Source organism: Gorilla gorilla, chromosome 2 (assembly GCF_029281585.2).
Source record: "Gorilla gorilla gorilla isolate KB3781 chromosome 2, NHGRI_mGorGor1-v2.1_pri, whole genome shotgun sequence".
Taxonomy (NCBI): domain Eukaryota; kingdom Metazoa; phylum Chordata; class Mammalia; order Primates; family Hominidae; genus Gorilla; species Gorilla gorilla.
In genome coordinates, this window is record NC_086017.1 from 125,047,096 (window position 1) to 125,067,660 (window position 20,565).

Consider the following 20,565-nt stretch of genomic DNA (forward strand, 5'->3'; position numbering starts at 1 on the left):
GGTCTGGGTAATTTATAAAGAGCAGAAATTTATTGTCTCACAGTTCTGAAGGCTAGGGGAAGACATAAGGCCTGTGACTTAGGGAGTAACCCTGAAACCCAAGCAAAAGTGACTCTTGCCCCAAGCTCTAGAGGAGGTGCTATAGAGGAGTCCACTCTGGTCTTCTGCTGTGGTCTCGGTGTTTGTGTCTCCCTAAATTCATATGTAGAAATCCTGATTCCCAGTATGATGGTATTAGGAGGTGGGGGTCTTTGAGAGGTGATTAGGTTATGAGGACAGAGCCCTCATGAATAAGATTAGTGCTTTTATAAAAGAGACCCAGAGAGCTAGCTAATCTCTTTCACCATGGGAAGACATAGTGAAAAGACAGCCATCTATGAACCAGAAAGCAGGCCCTCACCAGACACTGAATCTTCTGGTGCCTTGATCTTGGACTTCCCAGCTTTCAGAACTGTCAAAAATAGATATCTGTTGTTTATAAACTACTCAGTTTATGGTATTTTGTGATAGCAGCCCAAAAGGACTAAGGCACCCTCTACTGGTTATGCCTCTAGCCTCTACAGGATGATGTAACCTCCCACAGTGCCAAGGAGAAGGTCCACTAAGTTTACAATCCTGTCTAGACCACACTCAGGGAATTCTCTACCCAACTGCTCAGAGCCTGTTTCCAAGACATCACGGGTCTCATTCTAAATCTGTCACTCTGATGGGAGACTGTGCCATAAATGTGTAGGGTTCCTGGGGCCAAGTGGTGGCTTTCAGTTAGAGCTCAGACAAATAGATTCTATGCAGCCTGAGGTTGGGAGAGAAGAGGCCAGGGTCCCTGAGGCAGATTAGGGGTGGGGGCCCAGCTTCTCCTGTATGGTCACATTTTGTATGGAATTTTGAAGGGTCCAGGAATCTTAAATTCAAACTTGGCCTTCCATGTTGTTACAAAGGTGTATTTGTCAAGGTGGGAGGATGAAACATTTTACTCAATGGCTTGTTGGTTACAACTTTAAAATATTTAAGCATGGTACATATAGACCTTTATGGGAACTCTCTCTTCAGGCCCTGGAAAAAGTAGAGGCTGACTTGGTGGCCAGAATTTGCCCTCAAGCCAGGTATCTGTAGCTCTCCCTTGATTAGGAGACCGGCCTAATCATGTCTGTCATTTTGTACCTCACTTTGAAATGTTTCAGCCTGAAATATGAAAGAGTTAAAATGAACAAATAATTGGGAAAGGGTGACAAACTTGGAATGAATTTAGAGAATTGTTTAAAAAAATTGTCCTTTATCTTGGCACACTGTTTGCACTCAATGTATTTTAAAACATAATAATAATTCTTGATAATAATTATAATTTTCTCATTATTCAGAGGAGGGCAGCCGCTACCCTGGAGACAGCACCGCTGCTGCCAAGAGCTTTTGGAAAAATACAATGCTTTCTGATTGTTCAAGGATATTTCCACTTTTAAGGCAGGCTGAGGCCCAAATGTCTTCTCTTTCACAACCGGGCCACTTTGGAACACAGTGGCCAGAATCCCTCTTTTCTGGGCTCTGCAACTGGTGAATAATGTCTTAGCCTCCTCTCACCTGCCACGTAAGAGGGAGGCATAAAACCTTAGGATATTTGTTACCCTTTTGCCGGACTTTTTACTCTGCCAAGAGGTTTGACAGCTACCTAAAAATAGTATAGCTGAATGCCAGTGGCTAATTATACGAAGGGAAACCCTCAACTCTGAAAATCAATTCTGAGCCTGATGTTGGAATCACAGTTGCATGGATTTCTGATTTCATATTTATTTTTTCCACATCTGATCTTAGATCCTTTATAGCAGCAGGTGGGTTAAACCGTGATTGTTCAGGTAGTTTCTGATGAGTTGTGGATGTGGGAGATGAAAGCAAAGATGAGTGAGATGCTAGATTACTCTCTAGCTCTCAGCTAATTGTTTCAACTTCCTCCCTGCTTAGATTTTTTTTTTTTCAAACCAGAGTTGCTTATATAACACAGAACTGAGCTGGGCTTTCTTCTTTCTTTTTCCCTCTGTAAGATATGCTAACAGATAGGAAACGGGTCTCAGGTAGGAAGAAGCAAAGAGCCTAGAGAATTCATTAACTCAATCACTCTCTAAGTAATTTACAATGATAGGCTGGCTTCCTCATCAGCAAAATGGAGATAATCATATCCACTCCATAAGGTTATTATGGAGACTAAATGAGATCATATACATGAAGTTTGGCACTACTGACAATTTGGGCTGAATAATTCTTTGTTGAGGAGGTTGTCCTGTGCGTTGTGGGGGGTTTAACAGCATCCTTTACATATACCCACCAGATGCCAGTAGCATACCCCTCCCCACAAGTTGGGACAATAAAAAATGCTTCTAGACGTTGCCACATATCCTGGAGCGGGGGTGCAAATTGCTCTCCCCATGAAGAATCATCACTCTAGCATAATGTCTGGCACATAGCACTAGAAATATAGTTGCTTTTATTGTTAAGAGGAAAGTGAGAATAGGTGAAGAGTTAAATAAGCTGCAATTGTAAAGTATCTAGTGAACTTGGAAATGATGACATTCATGGTGGCATTCATGCTTAAACATTCATGAAGATGTTCTTAATGTCATCATGTCAACATTCATGATGACATGCTTAAACATTCATGACGACATTCATGATGGCATTCATGCTTACAAAATCTAAGCAGGGAGGAAGTTGAAACAATTAGCTGAGAGCTAGAGAGTAATCTAGCATCTCACTCATCTTTGCTTTCATCTCCCACATCCACAACTCATCAGAAACTACCTGAACAATCATGGTTTAACCCACCTGCTGCTATAAAGGATCTAAGATCAGATGTAGAAAAAATAAATATGAAATCAGAAATCCATGCAACTGTGATTCCAACATCAGGCTCAAAATTGATTTTCAGAGTTGAGGGTTTCACTTCGTATAATTAGCCACTGGCATTCAGCTATACTATTTTTAGGTAGCTGTCAAACCTCTTGGCAGAGTAAAAAGTCCAGCAAACAGTGTTAGGAGTTAAAAGTGGATAGGAGGTAAAAGAACAGAGAAGGCAGAGAAATAGAAGATTACTCTTGGCATCAGTCTTTTAAGATTCATTACATATAACACTACTTACACATTTTAATGAGCTTTTAAATGCCTTACAAAGTATTGATTTATCTTGGTCTTTATAGTTTGTTCTGGCATCTCTTAGAGTGAGTGCATAACCTATTTAAAAAGGCAGGGGAACAGAGAGTTGTCAGGTCCCCATCAGTTATGACATTTGTCCTACTTTGCTGATGTTCAATCCCTCAGTGCTGAATAACAGTCTTCCTGAAACATTCATGGGGTTCCTCCTTAGCACCTCATTAAGACTTACAGAGTTTTAATTATTTGTTCTCTTTCTGTAAGAAAACAAATGAAGATGAAGACAACTACATCTGGGCTACTACTGTGTGGCAAGTATGAGTACTTTACATGCATTTTAATACTTATAGCAGCCCTAAAGGTGGATAATGACCGATTTCTTTAATGGATTAAAAAAACTGAGAGAGATTCAATTACTCTCTCAAGATTACACAATGTGTAAGGGGCTGATTTGAACCAAGCTTTATCTCAGGCATTCTTAAATCCCAAACTCACAATTATCTAATGTGTCTATGCTGGGCATGGAAGTTGATGTTAGTCATTCCCAGCCCTGCTTGGGGGCTCGTTCCTGTAATCCCAGCACTTTGGGAGGCTGAGATGGAAGGATCACTTGAGGCCAGGAGTTTGAGATCAGTCTGGGCAAAGTAGTGAGACTCCATCTTTGCAAAAATAAAAGAAAAGAAAAATTAGCTGCGTGTGATGATGCCATGTGCCTGTATTCCCAGCTACTCGAAAGACTGAGGCAGGAAGATTGCTTGAGTCCGGGAGTTAGAGGCTGCAGTGAACTATAATTGAGCCACTGCACTCCAGCCTGGGTGACAGAGCAAGATCCTGTCTCAAAGAAAAAAAAAACCCCCACAAAACTGTCATTCCCGAGTTGAGATGGATTTTACTCAACCCAGAACAAAACGCTTCAGTAACAGGGTTCCATGACCACATCTTCACTCATTTCACAGATCTCTGCCTGTTGCTACATCTAATCTTTTACTCAGACAACTCCTGACCACCAGTCGCCAGAGCTTTTCTGGTCTGGGCTATAATTTGGACTTGCTATATTGCCTGATAAAATTAATAATTATAGCTAAAATTTATAAGCATTATCATCATTCAACCTCACAACAACCTGATGAAGAAGGTAAGCACTATTATCCTATCAAGTTTTCTAGATAAAAAAGGTGAGTCACAGAGAGGTTAAATATCTTGCTGAGATCACAAACCAGTAAATGACGGAGTTGATTCAACCCAAGATTTGTCTGATTCCAGAGCTCATGTTCTTAACTATGCCACTTAACTATGCCACTTTTTGGGGTGAGGCAGACAAATGTGAAATTAGTACTAATTTTAAAATCTCACTTGTTCAGAGTATCTGAACAAGTCACATCATCTGACTAGGCTTGGTGAAGTAATGCAGGTGCACACTGCTCATAGAGCCAGTGGGAGTTACATTGTTATTATTATTAGAGTTAGTCTTTAGCATTTCTATGCTACTTTCTTCTTGCAAATTGCTGCCTATTTCCCTGAAAAAGATTCACAAATGGATTGCAATACATAGCATATTTACGTATTTGGGCACATTTACATTGTTGGTAAATGTACAGAGAAAAACTATTGCTGGTTACTGAGTAGCTAAGATAACAGTTTTTTCCCCTCATTAAACCTGACTAGTAAAGCAGAGCATACTCACTTTCCATCACAACCTCTAGAGACTGAGCATCCTACCATTCTAATCAGAGATAAAATGGGGAACTCAGCAAATAAATCAATCAATAAGCAAATATTAATTGATGACAAACTTCAATGCATTAGAAATTGAATCTGATATTGAGTAGAAACTGTTCGGTATTTGCTTTAATGTATATTCCATAACAAACAGCCTTCTGTATGGATGCTTTAATATTAGGCACCCATTTGGATACTGTCAGTATTTTCCTTGCTCAATACCCTTGCTCACTGCTAGCCATACAGACCCTTGAAAATATTCAACTACAAATAAATGAGTGCCAAGTAAGAATCTTTCTCACATTGTCTCTGCTTCTCCTTGACTATAAGAGATCCTAATGCCATGTCAAGCAGTGGTTCTTCACTCTTATCTAAGGACAGATATTTTACAGACCTTTTAGTATCAGTAAGCAAAAGGCTTCACCTATAAAGTGAAATAGTCATGCACAATGAGTTTAGAATCCAAGTTTCACTTTGCTATTGCTGCATTATTATTCATGCATGTATTTTGATGGTATTCAATTAAACTAAATGGATGAACTGGAACAAATACCTAATTGCAATGACTTCTGTTGCCCCAGTAAGCTACAGCAAGTAATGGAAGTCTCACAATTAAATAACAACAATACCCTAAAAATCATATACCATCATCAAAGGAAACATACACAATCATCATCTCAAGTGCTACATATCTCTGCTGGGAATAATTGGATTCTGACTTAGAAACAGCCTGACTTTAAATAGACCATTGAAAATAGTGCCTCTCCAAACCTTCAGCTCTGAATTGCCAGGGTGCTGAATTGAGGAGTTTAAAATAACAGACCCTTACAATTAAGTAAAATCCTTAAGAGGAATACAATCAACTTCCATACAAATCCTAGAAATAATAACAGCTTTTTGTTTTCTATCTTTTAATTCTTCCTTGATATAGCTTCTAGAGCCCACAAGGATACAGTTTTGGGGGAAAAATTAAAAGAAAAAGGAATATAAAAGGTTTCTGCTGTCCAACCACTTAGAAGAAAAAGAAAACCATTTCCTCAGGGCTTTGGTTTTTAAATAAGAGTGGATATTGAGTTTTAATGCATATTTTTAGAGATCCACAGAACCCCAAGCTGATTAAATAACCTTGAGGAAAATACTATGTCCTAAATTAGAAACGAAAAGAAAAATTACTTACCCTAAAATTTTCTTCTGATTTCTGGAAACCGAGGAGTTTACCACTTCGGCTCCTGCAGCCATTTACTGACAGCAGACATACCCAAGCAAAACAAACTTTGCCTTTCTCAGGACTCAGAAACTATGAAATGAACAGAAAGAAATCACCCATTTTTGCCTCTAAGGTGAAATTACTTGAGTGCTGCTTTTCCAGCTTCCCTATTAGACCTTAGTGCATGTTTCATAGCTGCTTTCGAATGTATCCGTTTTCTGTAGAGGATTTGGGAGGGACCCTCAACTGAGCATTGCTTGGGTCAGCCGCTCAGAGGTTCTGTCCTTGGTGCTGAAAGAGGGATGGAGTAGGCATAAGCAGGATCCGTTTTCTACCTCTCTCTCTTTTCCTCTTTGTCTCTCTATCTGCTCGGATACTGTGCTTTTTAGTACATGTATATTTTCTCCTCAGTGCTCTTTTTAATCTTAGTTTTTCCACTGTTTTTACCTTTATGCTTTAATTTCTCTTGAATAACTCTCACCTTCCTCAGTTTAATTGCCTTTCCAGATTTTGGTGGGTGTAAAGATGATTAGTTCAGAAGAAGGAACAGATCATCAAATTGATACCACAATTGGTTAATGGAAATCAGTACAATTTAAAACACAATTGACAGGATAATTGAACTTGGAGGTGTAAGCCTGTCTGGGAAAAGAAGGTTAAAGGAAACATATTACAAAGGTAGCAAAACTGAGGCATGGCGTATAACTGGCAATAAAGATGAAATAAGCTTAATACTGTAAGAAATGTTAAATGTTTACTTAGCAGCACTTCTTGTTTTCAGAGGACTTCATAAATATTTGCCAATTCATTCTTACTGCTTCTCTGTGATATATACAAAGATACCTTTTTAAAAACTGGTTTAGAACAAGCTAAAGTGAGATGCAACCAAGGACAATATCAGTGAAAGTCAGCAGTAGAACATAAACAATCCTAACTTATGGTCACCTGTTCATCTTACATTTTACTGTGGAATCCTAACCATTTCCTGTTCTCTCTCTCTTTTTTTTCTCCTCTGTTTAGTCAGTGTGGTAATTCTTCGGCTGTTTTCTCTGCCAACAGTGGATGTGCTTGGCAACTGCAGTGCAGTTATAGGGAAGCTAGTTCTTGTTTGACTATGATGGAGACCTCTGCTGGCTGAGAAAGAAGGCGGCAGCATCAACAAGGTCTAAATACTGCTATTGATAACAACCATCATTTATTGAGCATGTACTTTTAGCCAGTCATTTTAATGTGTTGCTCCTTTTAATCCTTTCAACAACCCTACAAGGCAGGTACTATTTTTTTTTACCACCCTTAATTTATGGATAGGAAAATTAAAGCTTATGGAGGTTAGTATAAGTCTGAAAGTCACACAGCTAACAAATGGCTGACCCAGGATTTGGATCTAAACATCCTAATTCTCTTAACCACTATGGTATAGTCTTCCAAAAGTAGAAAATTTAAACTTCCCAGAAGACTGATAATATGTCAGAGAGAATAATAATTATGACAGTAATAATAATATTAATAATACATTTGTATATAATTATATTTAGAAATCATTTAGATGATTTAGAAATCATTCTGTAAATTATATTACATCAGTCTTCATGATGCCATCTTTATAGAGGCTGTTATGGACTAAATTGTGTCATTCCAAAATTCAAGTGTTGAAGCCCTAACCTTAGAACGTGACTGTATTTGGATGTAAGATCTTTGAAGTGTGAATTAAGTTAAAATGGGGCCTGGAGGGTATACCCTAATCCAATATGACTGGTTTCCTATAAGAAAAAGAAGAGACACCAGAAATGTGCACACAGAGGAAAGGACACAGGAAGATGGCATCTGTCTGCAAGCCAAGGAGAGGGGTCTTGCAGGAGAAACCAAACCTGCCACCCTGTTGATTTTCGATTTCTACCCTTCAAAACTGTGCAAAAATAAATTTCTCTTGTTTAATTCACCTAGCCTGTGGAATTTTGTTATGGCATCCCTAGCAAACTAATACAGAGGCTTAGAGAGGTTAGGTTCCATACCCAAGGTTGCCCATAACTTATTGGGCATAAATGTATTAGTTATATGACATAGCTATATTGAACATGCCCTAAGACTAGAACTCCTGGGTTGAATGTGAATTCCAAGGCTTTTCTTCCCTTGGATAAGGGGACCAAGAGAATATGCACTGCTAAAACTTGGCTTGTCTGACATATAAAAGCAGGGAGTAATGTCAGGCTGGTGTGTGAGCAGAATGAAGCAAAGGCCTTCTAAGGAGTTAAGAACCTCATATCACTCATTTTCAGCAACATGGTTTTCACATTTCAGTATCCTATGTTTATTTTCTTTAACATTTGAAGACATTGTGCCTAATGATAATGCTATCTTGAAAATGCGTGAATGTAGTAGGAAGAACCCTATTTCTAGACTTTCTGTGTTGAATACACATATTCTCTCTTCAAAGGCAGTTGTAAATGCTGGCAAGATATTCCTCAGCATGTTTTTAGTGCCTTCCTTTGGCAAAAGTAAAAGGAAGATAAAGAGGGATATAGACTCTAATTCTGTGTAGGAACAAGAGACAGGAAAATTAACTGACATGCCTAAAATCACACATCTAGGCAGTCAACTCTGTTCTGACTTAGCTGTCTCTGGTAGACTCCTTGACCCCCATGGTGAGTGGGGAGGGATTGGTGTGGAAATAGAAGAGAAGCAGGGTAAATGAGGTGATCCTTTCTCTCTGGACTTCACTATAGGTGAAGATTAGCAATTGCTCCTTTTATCTGGCACTTCCCATTCATACGACAACAAACAATTTTATTCTTTTAAGTAAGTGGAATCCTTATTCATGATTGGCATTGAGCTATGCCTTCTGGGAAGAACTCCAGGATGCCTACAGAAGAGATATGCCTGGGCAGAAATGAAGAAAAATATAGATCATTTTTTTCATCTTCCTTCCAGAAACTCCATCTCAATAGCATGGCTGGAACATTCTCATGTACTAGCCAATGGCCCTTCATCAGGGAAAGTCTTTATGTTTTCAACTTGAAGTGGCAAGTTTAGAGCAAGAGAAGAGAGATGGTGGGCTTCTGATACATACGGTTACTCAGTGATTTTGGTTGAAAGGAAATTGATGTGAAGTTTGTGGTGGGAATATTCTCTTCTTGTCTTTGAAATGCTGTTCCAGGGAATGATACAAGAAACCTTGCCTTGAGCACCGACCATTGAGTACACCACTTTAAACCCCCACTGAGTTCCCACTCACTAGGACAGTATGGAGACTAAATGAAGCATTATGGGGAGGCAATTTGCAGGACCTATATGAATAAAGGAACATTTTGTCTCCATGTCTTATTATAACTGGCATTCCTTACTGTGAACTGGAAGATTTGATTATCATGATGATCTTAAACTGCATGATACTGATCTGGTCTGAACAAGAGCCTCTCAGTATGTTTTTCACTGGAATCAGACCTCAAGTTGTAAAAGTGTAAATGAAAGTTGGCAAATGCAGTGAGTGGTCCAGTAGTACGGTTATGTCTTCTCAACCTTAGCCCCTGTTCCTCTCCAATGAGATCTGGTGATAGATGAGAACCATCTGAGAAAGTCTTACGTTTTATGTTTGAATTCATTCTTCTGCTGTAATACAGTTCTTGAAAGAAAAATAGTTCAACTCATTTATTATTATCTAATATTGAGCACCACTTTCTTCCTTTCTACAAGGGAATGGCAGGAAATAACAGAAGGAGGCTTCTCAATCAATCAGATTTGTACCAAATCACTCATTATAGGTAGCAGAGTAATAGTAAGGAAGGAAATAAATAAACGATATTGGTTTTTTATATCTGCATCTACCCTTCTGTGTGCTTGCATGTTACCTCCCTTTTCTACTTCTATCTTAACTTTTCGACCTATTTTCTTCCTGTTTTTTACTACCCTCCATCATCATCTAATTTTTTCTTTTTTTCTTTTTCTTTTTTTTGAGACAGAGTCTCCGTCTGTCACCCAGGCTGCAGTGCAGTGGTGCAATCTCGGCTCCCTGCAACCTCAGCCTACCAGGTTCAAGCGATTCTCTAAGTACCTCATATAAGTGGAATCCTACTGTATTTGTCTTTTTCAGACTGGCTTATTTCACTTAGCATAATGTTCTCAAAATTCATTGATATTGAAGTATATGTCAGAATTTTCTTTCTTTTCAAGGCTGAATAATATTCAATTGTACCACATTTTGCTTTTCTGTTCATCTGTGGATGACACTTAAATTACTTTCACATTTTAGCTATTGTGCATGACACTGCTATGAACATAGGTGTTCAGATATCTCTTTGAGATCCTGTTTTCAGCTCTTTTAGATATATATCCAGAAATGGAATTGCTGGTTCATGTGGTAATTCTGTTTCTAATTTTTTGAGGTACTACCATACTGTTTTCCACAGCAGCTGTATCATTTTACATTCCCATCAATAGTGCATGAGTGTTCCAATATCTTCACATCATCAAGAGCATTATGCCTCCATTGTAATTTATTCTTTGATCCACTGATTCTTTAAAAGTGTGTTGTTTAATTTCTACAAATATGTGAGTTTTCCAGTTTCACTCTGTTATTGATTTCTAATTTCCTCCCATTATGATCAGGGAAGACTTTGTATGATATTTGTCTTTTAAAATCTATTGAGACACAATTTGTGGCCTAACATATGGCCCATCCTGGAAAATGTCCCATGTGTACTTGAAAAGAATGTGCATATCATTGTTGTTGGGTAGAGTGTTCTGTATATGTCTTTTAGGTCTAGTGGGTTTATTGTGTTGTTTATATCCTCTATTTTCTTACTTATTTTCTGTCTGGTGGTTCTATCAGTGATTGAAGGTGGAATGTTAAAGTTTCCAACTATTAATGTAGAATTGTATATTTTTCTCTTTAATTCTACCAGTTTTTGCTTCATGTATTTTGATCGTCTGTTATGAGGCATGTTAATGTTTAAAATTGCTCTATTTTCTTGTTGTATTAAATATTTTGTTAATATATAATACCCTTTTTTATTTCATAATTTTTTGACTTAAATTCATTTTTGTCTGATATTTGTCTAGCCATTCCTGCTCTCTTTTGGTTACTATTTGCATGAATATCCTTTCCCATCTTTTCACTTTCAACCTATTGTATCTTTGTTTTCTTTTTTCTTTTTTATTATTTTTGTGTGTGTCTTTGGATCTAAAGTTAGTTTCTTGTAGACAGTATATCCAGCAATCATGTGTTTTTTATCCATTCTGCTGATCTCTGTTTTTTGATTGGGTAGTTTAATCCATTTACATTTAAAGAAATTACTGATAAAGAAGGACTTACTTCTGTTGTTTGCTATTTGTTTTCTATATGCCTTATAGCTTTCCCACATCTCACTCTGCATGACTCTTTTTTGTGTGTGTTTAGTTGATGTTTTGTGGTGAAATGTTTAATCTCCTTTCTTATTTCCTTTTGTTTATATTCCTTAACTATTTCTTTTTGGTTGCAGTGGAGATTACATTTAACATCCTAAAGTTATAATACTCTAACTGGAGTTTATACCAGTCTAACTTCAATAACATAAAATATCTGGTCCTCTACTATTCTTTCTTCACTCTTTTTGGTTGTTAATGTCATAAAATTATACCTTTATATATTGTGTAACACCAAACATAAACTAATAATTATTTTAAATGCGTTAGTCTCTTAAATTATATAAAAAACAAAACATGGAGCCACAAACCAAAGTTACAACAATGTTAGCTTTTAGACTAATGATTGTTTTCTTTTAAATATATTAGTCTCTTAAATTATGTAGATAGCAAAATACTACTAGCTTTTATAAAGGTCCTTGCATTTATTGAGCTCTTTGTTTCTTCATACAGCTTCAAGTTACTGTCTAATGTCCTTTCATTTCACCTTGTAGGAATCCCTTGAATATTTCTTGCAGGGAAAGTCTAGTGGTAATGTGGTAATGAGCTCCTCAGCTTTTGTTTATCTGGCAATGTCTTATGTTCTCCTTCTTTTCCTGCTTCAGTCCCCCAAGTAGCTGGGACTACAGGTGCATGTCACCATTTCTGGCTAATTTTTTGCATTTTTAGTAAAGACAGGGTATTGCCATGTTGGCCAGGCTGGCCTCGAACTCCTGAATTCAAGTGATCTGCCCACCCTGGCCTCCCAAAATGTTGGGATTATATGTGTGAGCAACTGCACCTGACCTCCTTCACTTTTGAAGGACAATTGTACTGATATAAAATTCTTGGTTGACAGGTATTTTTTTCTTTTAGCATTTTGAATACATTGTCCCACTACCTGATGGGCCAAAGTTTCTCATGAGAAATTTGTTAATATTCTTACCAAAGAGCCCTTATATATGATGAATCAGTTCTTTTTTTGCTGCTTTCATAATTCTCTGTCCTTATATTTCAGAAGTTTGATTATAGTGAGTCTTGGTGTGGGTTCATCTTGAAGTTCATTGTGCTTCTTGGATGTTTATGTCTTTCATCAGATTTAGAAACTTTTCTGCCATTATTTCTTCAAATATTCTCCTTACCCTTTATCTAGCCCTTCTCTTTCTGGTGCTGTCACAGTGTGTTAGTTGGTTCACTTGATGGTGTCCCATATGTCTTTTAGGCTCTGTTCACTTTTCTTCAATCGTTTTTCTTTTTGTTTCTCAGACTGATAATTTTCATTGTATCTGCAAGTTTGCTGATTTCTTTCTTGCCTGCTTAAATCTGCCTTTAAATCTGTCTAGTGAAGTTTAAAATTTTAGTTATTATATTTTCAGCTTCAGAATATCTTTTTGGTTTCTTTTTAGTGTTTCTATCTCTTCACTAATATTTCCATTTTATTCATAGGTTGTTTTCTTGACTTTTCCCACATCTTCTCTTAGTTCTTTGAGACTTTAAGTTAGGTGTTTTAAAGTCTTTGTCTAGTAGATCTGCCACTGAGACTCTTTCGGGAATAGTTTTGGTTGATTAATTAAAAAAAAATTGAATGTGCCATACTTTTCTGTTTCTTCATGTGCCTTGTAATTTTTTTTTTTTTTTTAAGAAATGGGCTTGGTCTGTCACCCAGGCTAGTGTGCAGTGGCATGATCATAGCTCACTGTAACCTCAAACTCCTGGGCTCAAGCAATCTTCCTCCCTCAGCCTCCTGGGTAGCTAGGACTACAGGCTACCATGCCTGGAAAATGTTATTTTATTTATTTATTTATAGAAGTGGAGTCTCACAATGTTGCCCAGGCTGGTGTCTTGTAATTTTTTGTTGAAAAACAGACATTTGAAGTTAATAATGTGGTAACTCTGTAAATCAGATTCTCCCTCTTCTCCAGGGCTTGCATATTTTTTTGTTAGTGTTTTGTTTACTATTTTTAAAAAATGTTAAGTGCTGTTTCTGTGTCAAGGATCAGCCTGACGTGCAAATTTAAGGTTTCTTTTCTAAATCTGCACCTTTCCCTAGGTAAGTGCAGTCACTTTCTAATTTTCCCTGTATATGCATTGTTTTTTAATGTCCTAGTCTTTAATGTCTGACTTCCAAAAGGGGGAAATAGAAAAATAAAGGTAGATTTTTAAAAAATGGAAGCGATTCTCCTGCCTCAGCTTCCCAATCTCAGCTGGCATTACAATTACATCCCAATTACAGGCATGTGCCACCATGCCCGGTTAATTTTGTATTTTTAGTAGAGACAGGGTTTCTCCATGTTGGTGAGGCTGGTCTTGAACTCCCGACCTCAGGTGATCTGCCCACCTTGGCCTCCCAAAGTGTTGGGATTACAGGCATAAGCCACTGCACCTGGCTCTAAATCTTCTTGAAGTTACTACAGCCAGACAGGGAGGGGCTTATAACAGTGGGGGAGGTGCAACAACCGTAGTAGCATACTCCTTTGTCTGAATATCTGTGATCAGAAGGAGCAATCAATTATCAGACCATAGTTCCCCTCTATTTGGAGGACAAGGTTCTTTTTGCCCACTCTGGCTCCTGCAAGCTGCTCCCAGAATTCAGACATAGCTGTATGCCACATTGCTGGAAGTGGAGAATGAGTAATTGCTATTATGCTAAGAGCTGACATGACCAAAATAAACTTAATTTACCATTCAAGGCTTCTCCTGGAAGTTGCAAGCTTTCAATAGATTCCAGAGTTCCAAAATAATTACATCAGGCGGACTCTGCCAGTGCAATTGTGTCTAGCTGGGGAAACAGATTCCTGGTGCTTCCTACTCCACCATATTTCTGAAATCATCCCCTTTTTTCCATTGGCTTTTAGTGCTCCCTCTGGAAATCAGAGAACTGTGTATATAGAAGATGGAAGATGAGAGAGATGTGGAAGTGTTATTATGATGGAAGTAGAAATGTCTGAGAAAGTGAAGATCTAGAGGCTCAAAAGTTGCCTGGAGACTCTAGATTGGGTGAGACATGTTTCAACTGTTTTATTCTAGGCATTTAGGGACATGTATCACGGGGAATAAGATGGAGGAGTAGTAGAGGCACTTTAACTTTTTCGTAGTTGACAACATTCCATCAAAGAACAGGTCGTGTGTTTCTTTTCTTTTTTTGCAAATGTCTAAAAAATGTTCTCTAAGATTAGAAATAAACGATCATTATTTTTGTCATAAGTTGGGGTTTGCGTGTTCACACACTGTGCTTCTCTTGGTTAAGTGCCTTTATAATGGTTTGATCTCTGCCCTAGAGCACAAAGGAGCAGCTTTATCTTCATATCTTGTTTTTCAAGATACTCAGCATGTATAAAGTATATCTGCAATCCATTTTCTGTGGGTTACACTGTCTAATCTTCAAAAGTTCATTTCTCCCCAGCAGACAGGACTTGTAGGACTTTGTATGTTAATGAGAATAATCTTGAATTCAATGAAGCTTTTGTTGCTTCCACAACTCCTTTGCAATCTTGTCATTGATGTTCAGATATCCTACTGCATTGCCATGATTGAAATATGGTCATTCCCAGAGTAAAGCAAAATGACAGACTATTACAAAGTAGTTGGTTTGAAAAGGGACAAATATTACTATCCAAGAAGGGCATTTGGTATCACTAGAACTCTTGGGAGTTCAAAAACTCAGCTTTATTGGAATGGCTTCACTATCCCTGGAAATGCCCATTTTCTCCTCTTGTCTATCTTATTTTCCCTATGTCTCTCTCAAACTGGCTCAAACTGTTACTTATGTTTTAAAAATGCCATATAAAAGTGCTGATGTTCATAAGGTTCTAGTCATATTAGGGTACTTAATAGAACCATAGCAGGTAACTCAGGCAAATGGATTGTGCCTCATATTCATTATGACCAAACTCGTGAAATGAGACACTAGATAATTCAACACAATCATGCTCCCTGTGCCCTAGGAAGAGAAAAAGAGAAGCAAATACCTGAGCAGCTCCCCTCTCCATATAGGTATCCAAGTGCACTTGGAGAATCAAGTTTATTATTTTGGCTGGGGCTTTGGCAAATAACAGAAAACCCCTTCTCAATTGAATGAAATGATAAAGAGTTGATTATCTCACATAAAAAATCCAGAGGTAGATGGCTTCACACGAATTCATTAGGGATCAACATTTCTTTTTTTCCCTTTTTTTTTTTTTTTTTTTGAGATGGAGTCTCTCTCTGTCACCCATGCTAGAGTGCAATGTTGAGATCTCAGTTCACTGCAACCTCCGCCTCAAGTTCAAGTGATTCTCATGCCTCAGCCCCTCAAGTGGCTGGGACTACGGGTGTGTGCCACAACACCCAGCTAATTTTTGTATTTTTAATAGAGATGACGTTTCACCATGTTGCCCAGGCTGGCCTTGAACTCCTGACCTCAAGTAATCCGCCCGCCTGGGCCTCCTAAAGTGCTGAGATTACAGGCATGAGCCACCACACCCAGCTCCGTTTCAACACTTCTGCTTTTATAGATCTTATCCTGGGGCTGACTTGCCTCATGTTCACAATATGGCTGCACCAGCTACATGTATTCATATTCTCAGTGCAACATCCAGAGGTGGAGAATGAGACTTGTTTTTAACATTAAGGGAGTTCTTTCCCAGAAGTCCCTTGGCAAGTTCTCTTTACGTTTCATTTGCCAGATTTACATCACATGTCCATACTTGAATCAATTAGCAGCAAGGGAAATAGGAGCACTGCTGCTGACAGATTTATTAGGACATTCCTGAGTCATAAAGGAAAAGAGGGGACACCTGAATAAAATGTGGAATTTTTGCTAGCAAGGAAGAGTGTAGGAAGTGACAAACGGCTACACTTAAGATTAAAATGAACCCTAAGTAATGTTGTCAAAGGGAATTACCTGAAATACTCCAAAGAATAATATAGCAGCATTACAATGATTTTAAAAAGAATAACAACATAATCACGCCAGTTTCATTTTGCAAATTTTATTCTAGTCTTTGTCCACTTGTACGTATATTTTACATAGTTGAAATCTTAATTTTATAGTCTATCTTTACCATGTAAAGTAATTATAAATAATATTTGTACACATTTTATATTATGGTTATCATCTTTAATGACTAAATTCTCTTTTATTCAGTTGATTTAACATTTTAATCCAGCCTATATCATTTCATCCTTTTACTACTATTAATATCAGTGCAATATATCTTTAAAGGGATTATTTATATTAAGCACACATCAAGAGTAAGATTATTATCAACACATTAGGAAAAGCAATGGCAAGTAGCTGAAAGATCATCAGACTTGGAGTTGAAGAGTGGAGTTTTGTCTATATCCTTGCTATATCCTTGTTGCATTTGCTTTGGCTGGTTTATCAGTCTTTTGAGCCTCAGTTCCCTTATTTGGAAAAGATGAAGTTGGAATAAATAAATTCTATGATCATTTCCAGCTCCAGTTGTCCATGATTTTATGAATTCTAAGATCCTTTGAAAAGCTTAAGTATTTGGGCCGCAGACTAGGAAACTGACTTAATAAAGGCATAGAGATGGAAAATTGGTGGCCACATTATGCCTGTAGAAAACTTATGTTTAGCCAGCCTATTTTTATGGAAAGTGAATGCAAATACTTTTTAGATAGAGCATGCACCATTCAGTTTGGTCACAGTTTTCTCCACTCCTTGTTGTTTGACACTAGGAGACTTCATACCTTTCTAGTACCTGTCTTGCCCCGAAGGGCTTTGAGTTTGCAACCCCTGGAAGAAGGTGACACTGTGGCAATTGAATGACTCCCCAGCCTGAACCCCTGAACCTAGCACCTAGGTTTCCATGGAAGTCTTCCTTCAAAGAATTGTTGAAAGGCAGCCTTATTTGTTCGCAAGATCTTGTGATGGTTTCCATGTTATGCACATAAACACCTTGTCAGGCATCAGAGACAGGTTGGAAAGGATGATTGATGGGAGTGGGCTTGTGAAATCACACCTGCTGTCACAGCAGATGGGGAAAAAAGCCGGAGTAACCTGTGGAATTGCTGATTCTTTTTGAAAATTCACTCATAAAAACATAATTTTAGCTCTTTTACATACTTTAGATAGAGCCAGTATCACAAACCAAACTCTAGGGGAGCAACTAATATATGAGTTTGCAGAAGTATAATTTCAATAAAATAGCAAGAAGCCTTCACCAACCAGGTGAACTGGTATTTGAGCACAGGGGTGGTGAAGCAGCTCTTTCTTTGCCAAGCAAAAATATGTCATTCAAGCTGCAATTGCTGGCTGGCTGCCCACTGGGCCTATAAGCATGTCCTCAGTGAATGTTATCCCAATCCATGCATAACTATTGCCTTTGGAGCACAGAATGCATCCTAGAGAGGAAAAAGGATTTTATATATATATATATATATATATATATATATATATATATATATTTTTTTTTTTTTTTTACAGAGCAAACCAATAAACAGAAAGTGGGAAACATGGGCTTGTCCCAACAGGGAAGCCATGTGGACCTGAGGAAGTGCTCTGAGATCTCTTTTGACTTTATGCTGTTGTTGGCTCTGCCCTGAACAGCTTAGTAATAGTTATACTAATTTTACCTGATATGCATTTAAAAATTTATTCAACACAACTAGTTATTGAGTTTCCACTATGTTCATGGTACTGTTTTATAGGAAGTACAAAGCAATGTGTTTGGGAGGGTAGAACATGCACATCTGCCTAAGTTAAGAAGCAAGGGAAGAGTTTAACAGGACTAGAAGGGAGACCCCAAAGTAGGATATGATCAAATCCAAATGAATCTTTTGAACAGTCAGAGCTGTGTGTATGGAAAAGGAAAAGGCAGATCATCTGAGTAGAAAAGGAAGACTGTCCAGAGAAGCGGGGGATTGATTTGGGCCTTATAGGGTATGGGAGTTACGTTCAAGCTAGGGCATGATAAAAGAGAATAGTTTTACCTACCAGAGTCCAAAGTCTCTGGCAGTTCAATGAGTCATTTATTCATGAACTCCTTTGTTCATTTGTTCAACAAATACTTATTGAGAATTAATTATATGACAGGCCTGTTTTGGGCCTAGAGAATACAGTGAATAAACATGACCGATAGATCTCTGCTCTGGTATAGGGAGGTGGAGAATAAAACCAAGTAAAACGAGAAAGTCTCAGATAATGGTGAACATTATGCAGAGAGGTAGAATTGGGTGACAGTGAATGGGTGACTATGGTAGACTTGGTGCTTTCTTTGCTTCTCTGAAGAGGTGACAGATAAGCTCATATCTGAAAGACAAGGGGCAGCCAACCATGCAAAGGTCAGTGGGAAGAGTATTCCCAGCTGTGCAGAGGCCCTGAGATGGGAACACGATCGGCACATTTGAAAAGGCCAGTGTTGCTGGGTGTAGTGGATGACAAGAGAGGTGGAACAAGGTGAGGCTGGGGAGAGAAGATGCCAGATGGTGTAGGAGTTTGCATTTTATTCTAAGTGGGATGGAAGCCCTTTGAAGGTTTAAGCAGAGAAATGATGTATTTGATATGCAGGTCCCTCTTTCTTCTGTGTGAGAGTGGATTACAGCAGGAGCAAGCCAGGGCATGGGCAGGCTGTTACAGTAACTCAGAAGCAAGTTGGCGGCTCCCTGGACTCCACTGGTAGTACTAGAGATGGGGAAGAGTGAATACATTGGGTTATATATGAGGACTTATCAATGGATAAATTGTGGGACATGAGGGAAAGGGAGCTGCCAAAATAGTGATTGAATTGGATCCAGTTATTAGGAGTGTGCTGGTTTCTCTGAAATGCTTAAGGAAGTTCTATAAGAGCATTGAGGATCAATCAATTAGAGGAAACATGCTGTAGAAATAAATGAAGACCAACCAAATAAGACAACAAAGGCTATTTATTTGGAGTTTGCTATAGTAAGGGAGTCAGATATCATCACTTGTGTTTTGGGAAAGGCTCAATGGCAGAGAGAGGAGGGGGAAGCTTTATAATGGAAAAAAAGGGAAGGCTTCAGGTATGCCCTGATTGGAGGCTGGTGGCATGGGGAAGCTGTGGGTTAACTATTATAGAAGCAGACTATCCTCTGTGATTGGTTAGAGGTGCATATTTTGCTTTCTCCGACTGGGCCTAAGTTGGAAGTGAGGACAAAAATTAGGGAAGCTGTCAGTTATTAATCAAGTCTTGGCCACTTGGGACCAATTGCTATGAAAATTATTGTTTTGCTTCTTGGATTGTCACTGAAGATAGCAGTCTGGCTCCCTGCAAGTCTGATTTATAGCAGTCTGGCTCCCTGGTTGCTTATTGTAGATAAGGGGTTGGTTTCCTGGGTAGGTTGCTGTAGATTGTGGGCCAAAGTTCTGTATTTATGTATGGTCTGGCTAGGGTCTGTATAGTCAATTTCTCAATGCCTTGATAATGCTTGTTTTTATTTCTGAATTAGGTCATACATTTTGATACATTTTTTCTCTGTGCTCCTCCAAATCCATTTCTCTTCATCTCCTTATTGTTCTCTGTCTTTTTCTTTGCTTCAACCTCAGTTCTGTTGGTGATTACACTTGCCTTCAATAGCTCATACAACAATTACCTCTCCCAGATGACTATTTTATGACAGATGTTCATCGAGCTTCCAATCCTAAAGCTTGAGTTTGACTAATGAAATTTTATGTCTACTTATTCCAATTGTCAATGGAACAGTCTCTAGAGATCAAAGTGTGGTTTATCAATTGATGCTGATAAGCAAACTTTGTAACTGGGTCTGAGATAAGGTAGATACAAAAATTGAGAGTAAGTATCAGAAACACTTATAGCAATTTGACAAAATACTTTTATTTCTGTTGAACTTAATATTTAAATTTTAGGCTTATATGCCCCCTTTTACCCTACTTCGTCTTTCCTATAGGTAGATTGGAAATTTAAAAAAAAACGACAAAACAAAACAAACAAAAAAAGAAGGCCGGGCCTGGTGGCTCATGCCTGTAATCCCAGCACTTTGGGAGGCCGAGGCAGGTAGATCACGAGGTCAGGAGATTGAGACCATTCTGGCTAACACGGTGAAACCCCGTCTCTACTAAAAATACAAAAAATTAGCCGGGCGTGGTGGCGGGCGCCTGTAGTCCCAGCTACTTGGGAGGCTGAGGCAGGAGAATGGCGTGAACC

General features: G+C 38.3%; 1 protein-coding gene across 1 annotated transcript in view; it reads right to left on the reverse strand.

Moving 5' to 3' along the window:
- Positions 1 to 20,565, reverse strand: part of DRD3 (dopamine receptor D3) — a 70,923-nt gene that overhangs the window by 44,780 nt on the left and 5,578 nt on the right. The window contains exon 2 of the mRNA XM_031009484.3: positions 6,032 to 6,151. The gene's annotated coding sequence lies outside the window, so the exon portion shown is untranslated. The remainder of the gene's footprint in view (positions 1 to 6,031; positions 6,152 to 20,565) is intronic.